A 10462-nucleotide genomic window follows, 5' to 3' on the forward strand; every position below is an offset into this window, starting at 1 on the left:
GTCTGGGTGGGCTTGTGTGTGTGTATGTGTGGAATCTGTGCATGAGTACTGCAGGCCAGTGCGGGTGCACACAGGCATGGGGTGTGGACTCTCATGGGCCTTGAGATGTGATCCAGCCAGGCCACAGCTGGGTGCATGCTGGTGAACTCGAGTTCCTGCATGAGGTCAAGAGGGGTGTACTCCTCACATGGGCAGGTGCCACCCAGAGGGTCAGTGGGAATGTGCATGGGTGGGGCTGGGGGATCTGGGGTGGACTTCCAGTCCTGCCAAGATTCTGGTGTCCCTCTTTGAGTCTCTTTCCTCATCCATATCTGCATGTGACTTCCATACCTCCCATATCATGGTCATCAAGATGACATATATGTATATTAATGTTCACTATTGGTTATAGTTAATAGATGCTTAAAAATCCCTGTGCATCCATTCATCCATCCACCATCTATCCATCCATCCATCCATCCATCCATCTTTCCATCCATCCATCCATCCATCCATCCATCCATCCATCCATCCTCTTTTATCCACCCATCTATCCACTGATCCATCCATTCATCTATACATTCATCCATCCATTTATCCATCAATCTATCCATTCATCCATCATTGACCCACCTGTACATCCAACAAATCTTAATTAGTTGGGAATCTCTAAATACCTGGCAGCACTGCTAAGAGGGCAGTGATGAAAGAGACAAAGTCTCAGAGTCTCATGGAGAAGTTGGCATGAGCTAGTTTACTTCATCAAGAATAATTCCAGCTTTCCAAGGGAGCTGAGTGCCTAATGGGGGATAAGGTTACATGACAGGGAGGGCTTCTCTGATGAAGTGGCACTCTCCTTGGAATCCAAAGGATGAATTATCTGTAAGGGAGTGAACAGGAGGAGGGAAAAATAAAGTGACCATTGTGAGTAGCAGATGCAAGGGTCCTGTGGTGAGCAGAAGCCTGCTGAGCAAGCCCTGAGAGGAAGAAGTTACATTGTGGGTGGAGGGAGGAGATGGAGGGAGAAGGTGCTCAGGGATTGGTAGACATTTGTCTTGTGATTGCAGAGAATTTTGGCCTTTATTCTAGGATTCTAGAAACCATGGAAGGATGAGACAGGCTCAGACCCAGGTTTTTGAGACTATCCTAGACTTGGGTTGGACAGTGGCATCAGGATGGGGACACACACAGTCAATCCTTCCAGGTCAACCTGCCTGCCAGGGCACCCCCAGGTGATGGTTGCAGCCAGCACAGCCTGTTGACAGACAGGGAGCCCAGAGCCCCACTGAACCCCAAGCTGTCGGGTTCATTTACATGATCCCAGCCTAATTCTAGTTCAGGATATGCAAATATATGCAAACCAGAATCCAGGAGAGTCAAAAATATCAGAGTGCATTAGCATCCCCCACAGGAATATCGTCTCATGCAAACAACATGCAGGGACCTGTTGAGCGTGTGGGGACAGAGACAGCCTCCAGGGCTCTAGTGAGGTCAGCCTCCTGGCCTTTGCTCTGTGGGTTTGGGTCCTTGGCCAGGCCCCCACTGGGAAGAGGAACTATGGTGGATGGAGGACCCTGGATGTCTGGTGTCCAGGCCACATAGGGTCCCTGGGATGGGAGTGCCTGCCTCCATGGTGACCCTGCCCAGTCCTGGCCTCCACCCTCTGACCCTCCCATCTCCATCCTTCCCCTCCTCCTGCACTCTACCCTGTGTCCTCTCTCTCTCTCTCTCTCTTTCTCTCTCTTTCTCCGGGCTCGCCTCCCTCATGGGGTCCTCTGGTCTTCCTCTCCCCTACCTTCATCCAGTTCCTGTCTCCTGGCTTCTCTGCCTGCCCTCCTGGACCTGGTCCCTGAGAATCTGTCCCTCCACTTCTCTGGCTCTGACTCTTTCTTCTGAGTCTCCAGCTCCAGCTTTCAGCCCCTCTCTGCCTTTTCTGTCCACCTGGGTCCTTTGTCCTTTTCTTTGATTTTCTGCCTCTTCCTGTCTCTGTGTCTTTCAGGACTTGCTTTTCCCTCTGCACCTATAGCTCAGCTCTGGGGACCCATCCTGCATTTTTCTGTTTTTGTTTTTTTTTCCCACAAGATGGCAGTGTTCTTTTATTTTTCTCTTATATTTTCAAGAAAAGTACAAACATACACATGGTAAAAAATGCACATAGTACAGAATGACCTAAAATAATAAGTAAATATCCTTTTCCAATAACATGGCAGATCTGATGTCTTCAAAATCCTTTAAGAGCCATGTGAGCAACACACCAACCAAGTTTTTTCAGGCCTTTGGAACATTGTGACTGTCTCCTGTAACATCTCTGCTACAGAGGAAACACGCAGTCTTCTCCTTCACAAGGAAAATTTAAAGGGCAACATGCACACACTGCTCAGAGACAGCAAAATCCAGGTAGCACCTCAGACACCACTGGGTCCAGTTGTGGCTCCTGAGAGTCTCAGGTAACATCCAGAGACACTGTTGCAGGAGCTCAGCCAACTCCTTCCTCAATGCGTGGGTCCTCCTGGCCAGCTGCACATCCTTGGGGAAGAGAGTGACTCGCCCAGCATGGAAGGAGAGGAGGAGGGCATCTTCAAAGTGAACTAAGGATGCTTCTGCCGCCTCTTAAAGGGCCAACAGGGCCTGGCTGGCCTATTGAAGTGCACCCCACTGCGAATTCCAGACCTATTTCTCTTGTCAGGCGACTGAAGGGTGCTTCCTTATCAAGATGCTGGCCGGGGTCTTGGGAAGCCTCTCTCTGGGGTCTTGGGAGGCCTCTTTCCTTGGCTTATAGAAGGCCATCTTCTCCCTAGGTGTGTCTTCCTTTTTTCATCTGCTCTTGGTAAGAACCCTGTCATAGTGGATCAGGGCTGTCCTGGCTGACTTCATGTTACCCTAATCACCTCTTAAAAACTCCATATGCAGTCACTTTCTGAGATACTGGGGGTTAGGACTTCAACACAGGAATCTGGTGGTGACTGGGGGACATGATTCAGCCCATAAGGGATACAGCCTTCACATGGAGGAGGGGGAGGCCCATTGAAAACGGCCCGACCTTACAGTCAGCTGTCAGGACATAACAGACCACCCCAAAATCGAAGGCTTAAAAAAGTGATTCATGCTTAAATTAATCATTTTAAATATTTTTCAGTGATCTTTAATGCTTTGTTGTGTTAATGTACTTATTTTTCTCATGGATCTGGGAGTGGCCACAGGGACCTCTATCTCAGGAGGCACCATTAGGGTAGTCCATGTCTAGGACTGGGAAATTTGGGGTGCTTATTCACTTGCACACCTAGGAGTTGATGCTGGTGGGTTGTTGGGAGACACACTCCCTGTGGCCTCTGCCTGCGCTCCTGGCTTCCGCAAAACATGGCGGCCATGCTCCCAGGATGATTGTCTCAGAAGAGAACTCCAAGGGGAAGCTGTGCTTTCTGTGTGACCTCATCTCACAGCATCCCTTCTGCTGCACTCAGCCGACCATGAGATTGCCAAGGCCTGATCTGCTTCCAGGGAAGGGGAGATCTGTCTGCACTTCTTGCTTGGCAAACTTCTATAGTGCTTTTTGTAAAATACAACATGCCAGAAGTCAGAGTGTTCTCAGAAGAGGAAGTTCTGCCCAGTCCACACAGCAAAGGATGCCCATATTCACACCAGACAGTCTCTGGGAGGGTGCTCACTCCCCATGCAGGGGCAGAGATGGTGGCCACCTTCTCCCAGAGCCCACACAAACGCCAGCAGCTGCACCTTAGTCTGCCTGTGGGATTAATTTTTTGTGGGAAGAAAATAACTGATTTTCTACATTTTCCCTAACTCCTTATTTGCATGTTGGCCAATGGAGAGTCCTCAGGCCTCAGGGTCCTCCAGGACCACTTCCTCCTCTTTTTCTCCTATTTCTCCTTGACTTTTTCTCCTTTTCTCTCTGGTTCCCTTTCCCTCTTGCCTTGGCCCCCCCTTTACCTCTCAGGTATTTGTGCCCTGCTGAGTCCTGCCCTCTGGAGGAAGCTCCTTCCTTGGAACCAGGCTTTATGGCCACTCAGCACCTGTATAACCACTACCCAGCTTTCAGATGGCCATGCCACATCCAGGCAGGAAGCTGAGAGGGAATAAGCTCCCTCCATTATTACTTTATTTTACTTACTGACTTTTTAAAAAACAAGATGAAATACACATAACACAGAATTAACCATTTGAAATGGGCTTTTACTGCATTCACAGAGTATGCATACACTGCCTCTATTCAGTTGCCAAATATTTCCATCATTCCAAATAGACCCTGTGGCTATTAATCAGTCATTCCCCATGTGCTTACTCCTGACAATCTCACATCTATGTTCTGCCTCTCTGGATATCCCAATTCTGTATATTTTGCAAAAATTAAATCATGCAATATGTGACCTTGTGTGTCTGGTTTATTTCAAGGTTTAGCTCATCGTAGCATACATTAGTACTTTGACCATTTTCATGAGTAATATTCCATTGTATGGATATACCGCAATGTGTTTATCCATTTATTTTGGACTTTTGTGTTATTTCCACCTTTTACATTAAACATCTGTGAAAAAGAATTTTGGAGGGAAAGTTCCTATTTTTGATTATTTGGAATAAATAACAAGGAGTGGAATACCTGGGTAATATGATCATTTTGTGCTTAACTTTTTGAGGGACTTGTAGACTTCCTCACCATTAGGCTGTGAAGAAATTTATCATGTGTTTAAAGAACTCATTTGCATCCTGAAGTCTTCTGCCTACTGTCCTGCCAGGTCTTTTATGCATGAAACCACTCATAGTCTTGAAATGTGTACTAGCTCTTCAGCAAGGAAACCCTGAGCTGTCTGTAGAGGAGAGTTTAGGACAGGGATAGAAATCCAAGACTCATCCACCCATCCATTCCTAAATCATTCATTCACTAATTTACCATTCACTATTTCATCCATTTACTAATTCATCCATTCACCAATTCATTGGTAAAATATTTACCATGCACCTACCCTATGTCACTCCCTGTGCTGGACATGGGAAGAGGTGCAGAAGATACAGGTGTTTCTTCAAGAGGTTTATGACCTTGGGTCGGGGAAATCAGAAATATTTTTAAAAAATCAGGTCAAGCAAGATGGCCTATGTTTGTAGTCCTAGCTCCTTAGGATCCTCAGGCAGAAAGATAACACAAATCACTTCTGGGAAGGTAAAGCAAGAAACAGTTAACATGAATCACTTCTGGGGGTAGACCTGGGACAGGGATGCTGTTCTACTCACTTCTGTAACTCAAGAGCACAGCACATACTAGGTGGTCAGTTTTGCCCCACACATAGTAGTTGTTCAGAAAGAAATTATCAGTTGCATGGATTAATATTTCCAGAGATATACCTGATCATTTAGTTTTAGGTCCTTCTATGCACTTAAAATTTGTTTTAATTATACATGAATATAAAACAAAAATTGATTATAATTTTTTTAAATCCAATCATTCTGTCTTTCAATTTTCCTCACCCATAACTGTGCTGAGGAGAGGAGGATGTGGGATCACATTTATATGAAGATGTACAATGATCAAAATGTGTTGTTAGAAAAATACGGAGAAAAACTGGTCACAGCAGCCATCTATATTTATTTTTAAAAATCCTGTCAAGTGAATGAGGGCTTCCCTGCTTCCACTCTTGGATTTCGTGCAGGGATTCATCTTGCCTGGGGTTCTTCCAGGCCGACCTCACTCGCCTCACAGAAAGAGCCTGCCAGGGGAGACGGATCATCGTGAGTCCTCCCAGCCCACACTGCACCTAGGCTTCAAAGGGTGGACACTGTTGCCTCCGTCTGTGACAGTACAGCACCCAGATTCGGCAGGACCCTCTACCACGATGTTCAGGGAAAGCAACATATTTATCTAAATCTCATTTGTTTTCATTTTTATGTGCTGGGTTTTTTCCTGCTCCATCCAACCTCCCAATGCCAGACCTCACTTCACTAGAAGAAAGATGTTCTTTCCAGGAAAACAGCTCCACTGCACTGAATCAAAGGGAAAGATGTACCACAGGGAAAAGGGACCTTGAAGTGGGATCTCCAGGACTGGGTGTGACTGGGGTTGGGGACTGGCGGCCTGGGTTCCTTTCTTGCTCTGCCAGAAACAGCTGCATGAGCCCTGAACTTGCGACTGTGCCTTCTTGACCTTGTTTTTTGCTTCTGAAAAATGGTAGAAGAGTTGAAGCTACATCCTTGGGTGTTGTGAGCAGTTAAAGAGAAAAAAGATTATAGATAAACACAGAAATGTGCTCACAGCCAATATCAGCTCTGTTGTAGCATCACTTTTTGATAGACTGGCCACAGATGGAGGACCCATTTGGGAGATGAAAGCAAATCCCCAAGTTAGGAGATATAGGTTCCAGAAACCAACAGCCAGCTCTGTGGGGTCCAATCCATGAACTGTTGGAAGCAGAAATAATTTTGGACCAAGGACCTCATAAGTTCTTCCCGAAACTTGCATTTAAGCAGAGATAGAGAACACGAACATTGACTGGGGGCCTGGGGTCCAGCTACACATTAGCAACTGTGTGGGGTCACAGGTATACAAACCACATCTGCCAACTGCTTTCATAGGACCTGTGAGCTAAAAATAAATCACACACTTCTAAAACAATGAAGAAAATGAAAAGAAGAATAATATTTAGTGGATGTGAATATTATATTAAATTTAAGCGTCCATATATATATATAATTGTATTATTATTATTATTTTGAAGAGCTGGGTACGGAACCCAGAACATGCTAGGCAAGCTCTTTGCCACTGTGCTATGCCCCCAGCACAACCAGAAACACATTTCCACGGGAACAACACCACTCCCATTCTTTTACATTTCAGGTAATGCTACTCTACAAAGTGGACAATATTTACCAAAAATATTTGCTGACCTCACCTTTCTAGACTGTACTGAAAGTTCAAAGTAACCAAATGAGTCTTGGTATCGTTGGAAACCCATCGTAGAGGCAAATAAACAGGCTTTGAGCAGCTCAGGTAGGCAGCTGATCCCAGGATCGCAGGGAAATTATTATTACTCCCATTCTCCAGATGAGGAGACTGAATCCCCCAGAGATCAAGTGATTTGCCCAAAGTTAGCCAGTGAATGGAATACCATTGTGGGTATGAGAATCCCACTTTTAGGGGCTGGGCTAATTTTCTTTTCTGTCTCTCCTCTATTGTGGGACTTCAGGGTAAGGATTCTAGAATACATGGAAGGAGCTGCCTCAGCTGGAAGACTAAATGCCCCTGCCAACTGGGAACTGGAGCAGTGGCTAATGCATTAGGGGCTGGGGTCCTGCACCAGGCACTGGTTTCAGGAAGGAGGGTGGAGGGGAGAAGAGCAGGAAGAGGGGAGGCTCAGGTCTCTCCCGGCTCCCTCTATGAATGCACCCACTCTGCTGCCTGTTGTTCAGAGGAGGAGCAAGTGGGTTGCACACCCTGCTTCTGTTCTTGTAACCACTTGTTTTGTGCCATAGTAACAATCCCAGAAGAACAACTCTATAAAGACCCCTCCCCCCTGCCCTGTACCAGCCCCAGGAACCATTGAACAAGGCCTGTCCTTAAAATGATTCTCATTCAGATGCAACCTCCATGCCAAGGAGAGGGGATGGAGACGGGGCAACCTCATTATGGAGCCTGAGATGCTGCTGACTCGTAGGGAATGCTGTGGAGAGATGCTGACAAGGTATTAGGGAATGTGGAAATGGGGTTCATAACCACGTTCTGTGGTAATTGACTGATGGCCGCAAACTTAACTTACAAGGACTCTCGCAGCACAGGGAAATGCTTAGGGGTGCAGGCTCTGGTATCAGGTTCTTAGTGTGGACTCTGCCTATGAGCCATTCAGTTCTTGAGCCTTCTCAGTTTTGCAAGCTGTAAGATGGGGATATAGAGTGCTATCTCTCATGGTTGACATTACTTATCTACAATGCTATATATAAATGCTTGCCAAGAGAAATAAAAGAAAGAGAAAACCTTACATACAAATGTGGAGAACTACTGGCCTAAGCGAACATAGGCATTTGTAGGTTGGGCATTACAGCACAGAGAGGTTGAGTGACTCATCTGTGGTCACACAGTAAGAAAGGGGTAAAGTGGTCTAAGACCAAGGCCTGTTAGAGTTTTCAGGGAGATGTACCCATGAAAGCAGAGCTGGTCCCTGAGCAGCCTGGCTCAGGCTGAGTATTATTCCAGTGTGTGTATGCACCACACTTTCTTTATCCATTCATCTGTTGAAGGGAATCTAGGTTGGTTCCACAGTTTAGCTATTGTGACTTGAGCTGCTATGAACATTGATGTGACTGCGTCACTGGCGTCACTGGTGTAGGCTGATTTTAAGTCCTACAGGTATAAAATGAGAAGTGGAATAGCTGGGTCAAATGATGGTTCCATTCCAAGTTTTTTGAGGAATGTCCATACTACTTTCCAGAGTGGTTGCACCAATTTGCAGTCCCACTAGCAATGTTTGAGTGTACCTTTTCCCTAACATCCTTACCAATAGTTATTGTCACTTGTATTCTTTATAATTGTCATTCTGACTAGAGTGAGATGAAATCTTGAGTAATTTTGATTTACAGTTCTCTAATTGCTACAGATGTTGAGCATTTTTTTTCAGATATTTTTGATTGATTGTATATCTTCTGTGAAATATCTGTTCATTTCCTTTCTGTGAATATCTGTTCATTTTCCATTTATTGATTGGTTTGTTATTTGTTAAGTTTTTTGAGTTCTTTATATATCCTGAAGATTAGTGCTCTATCTGATGTGTGTGTGGTAAAGATTTTCTCCCATTCTGTAGGTTTTTTCTTCATGCTATTGATTTTTTTTTTCCTTTGCTGAGAAGCAGCTTTTTAATTTGAATCCATCCCATTTATTGATTCTTGATCTTATTTTTTGTGCTTTAGGACTTGTTTTAAGAAAATCAGGCCCTAAGTCAACATGATGAAGTTTTGGGCCTACTTTTTGCCCCTCGAGTAGGCTCAGGGTCTCTGTTCTAATTCCGAGGTCTTTGATCCACCTGGAGTTGTGTTTTGTGCAGAGTGAGAGTCAGGGGTCTAATTTCATTTTGCTACAGGTGGATTTCCAATTTTCCTAGCATCATTTATTGAAGAGGCTATCTTTTCTCCTTTGTCTAGTATGAGATAGCTATATTTATATGGGTTTGCCTCTGTGGCTTCTTATGTCTGTAAATAAACAATTTTAGAAAAGCCTTTTTTTCCTTCCACAAACTATTATGATCTATTTTTCCAGTCATGTCACTAATTGTGAATTTTTACCTGCCACTGAGAGAATAGAGTTGATTTTTTTGTTTTGTTTAAAGAACACAAAGATTTAATTTAAAATCACAGTGTCTCAGCCAGACGGCCTTGCCCATCAGGGCACCCCACAACCAAAGTTCCTCCAGGGGCTGCTCCAGGCCCAGCAAGCAGTGAGAGGTGAGTGGGGGCAGCCTCGGGGTCTGGCTGGCCCAGGCCTTGGCGCTGCCCGGGAGGGGAGCTCTGGCTCCCAGGTGCTTGCTGCGCAGGAGGGTCTGTCGGTGAGGCCGCAGGTTCTTTCTGCACCAGCTCTGGCTCATCCTCTCCGTCCTAGGGGGGACGGACCAGAACCTTGTCTAAGATGCCAAACTCCTGGGCCTCCATGGAGCTTCTGTAGCATCCCTCTCCATGGCAGACTCGATCACCTGCAGGCTGTGCTTGGTGTGCTTGGCCTAGATGTTGTACAGCTGTTTCTTGGCTTCATAATCTCCTCTGCCTGGATGGCAATGTCTGTGGCTTGGCCCTCGCACCCCCCAAGGGCTGGGTGGATCATGATGCCGAGAGTTGGGGAGTGAGTGGCGCATGCCTGGGCTGCTGGCAGTAAGTAGCCGGTAGCCCATGCTGGCGGCCTGACCCATGCACCACGTGCAGATGGCGTTCAGAATGTACTGCATCATGTCGTAGATGGCCAGGCCCGCAGTCACCACACCACCAGGGCTGTTGATGTATATGTGGATGGGCTTCTTGTTGCTCTCAGATTGCAGGAAGACACTCAATCGGGCCCATGACACACACGATGCGCTCTCGCAGGAGCAGCAAGTAGATGTCATAGGCGCGCTCGCTGTGACCCGTCTGCTCCACCACGATGGGGATGAGCAGGACAGCCCGGGGTCGCCATCGAGTGCAAGCTCGCAAGCTCCGCTGCAGGGCCAGGCCGCTCCCCAGGGGCCCGCTGCGCTGGGAAGGGAGCGGGGAGGCCTCAGAGCGCGCGGCACTTGCCTGCCGCCACCCAGGCCTCCCCCACCAGCATTCAGGCTAGAGTTGATATTTTAGTAAAAAGTTTTATACAATTATCCTTTAATTAGAGGGAGCAGTTAATTAGTTTGTAACTAATTACAAACCGGCAGAAGCTTGGACTAGGTTTGGTCACAGCAGTGTCCAGGGGTTTGCAGGAACACTGTCACAGATTTTTTACTTTGCTGCTTTGATTTTCACTTCCTTCTGTTCCCCA

General features: G+C 46.4%; 1 pseudogene across 1 annotated transcript; it reads right to left on the minus strand.

The window, feature by feature from the left end:
• Positions 1–9318: 9318 nt before the first annotated feature.
• On the minus strand, positions 9319–10261 carry LOC306667828 (ATP-dependent Clp protease proteolytic subunit, mitochondrial-like; annotated as a pseudogene). The gene has a single exon. The product of its transcript is annotated as an ATP-dependent Clp protease proteolytic subunit, mitochondrial-like (transcript).
• Between the last annotated feature and the right edge of the window lie 201 nt (positions 10262–10462).

The sequence above is a fragment of the Sciurus vulgaris genome (genome assembly GCF_902686455.1).
Source record: "Sciurus vulgaris genome assembly, chromosome: 8".
NCBI classification, from domain to species: Eukaryota; Metazoa; Chordata; class Mammalia; order Rodentia; family Sciuridae; genus Sciurus; species Sciurus vulgaris.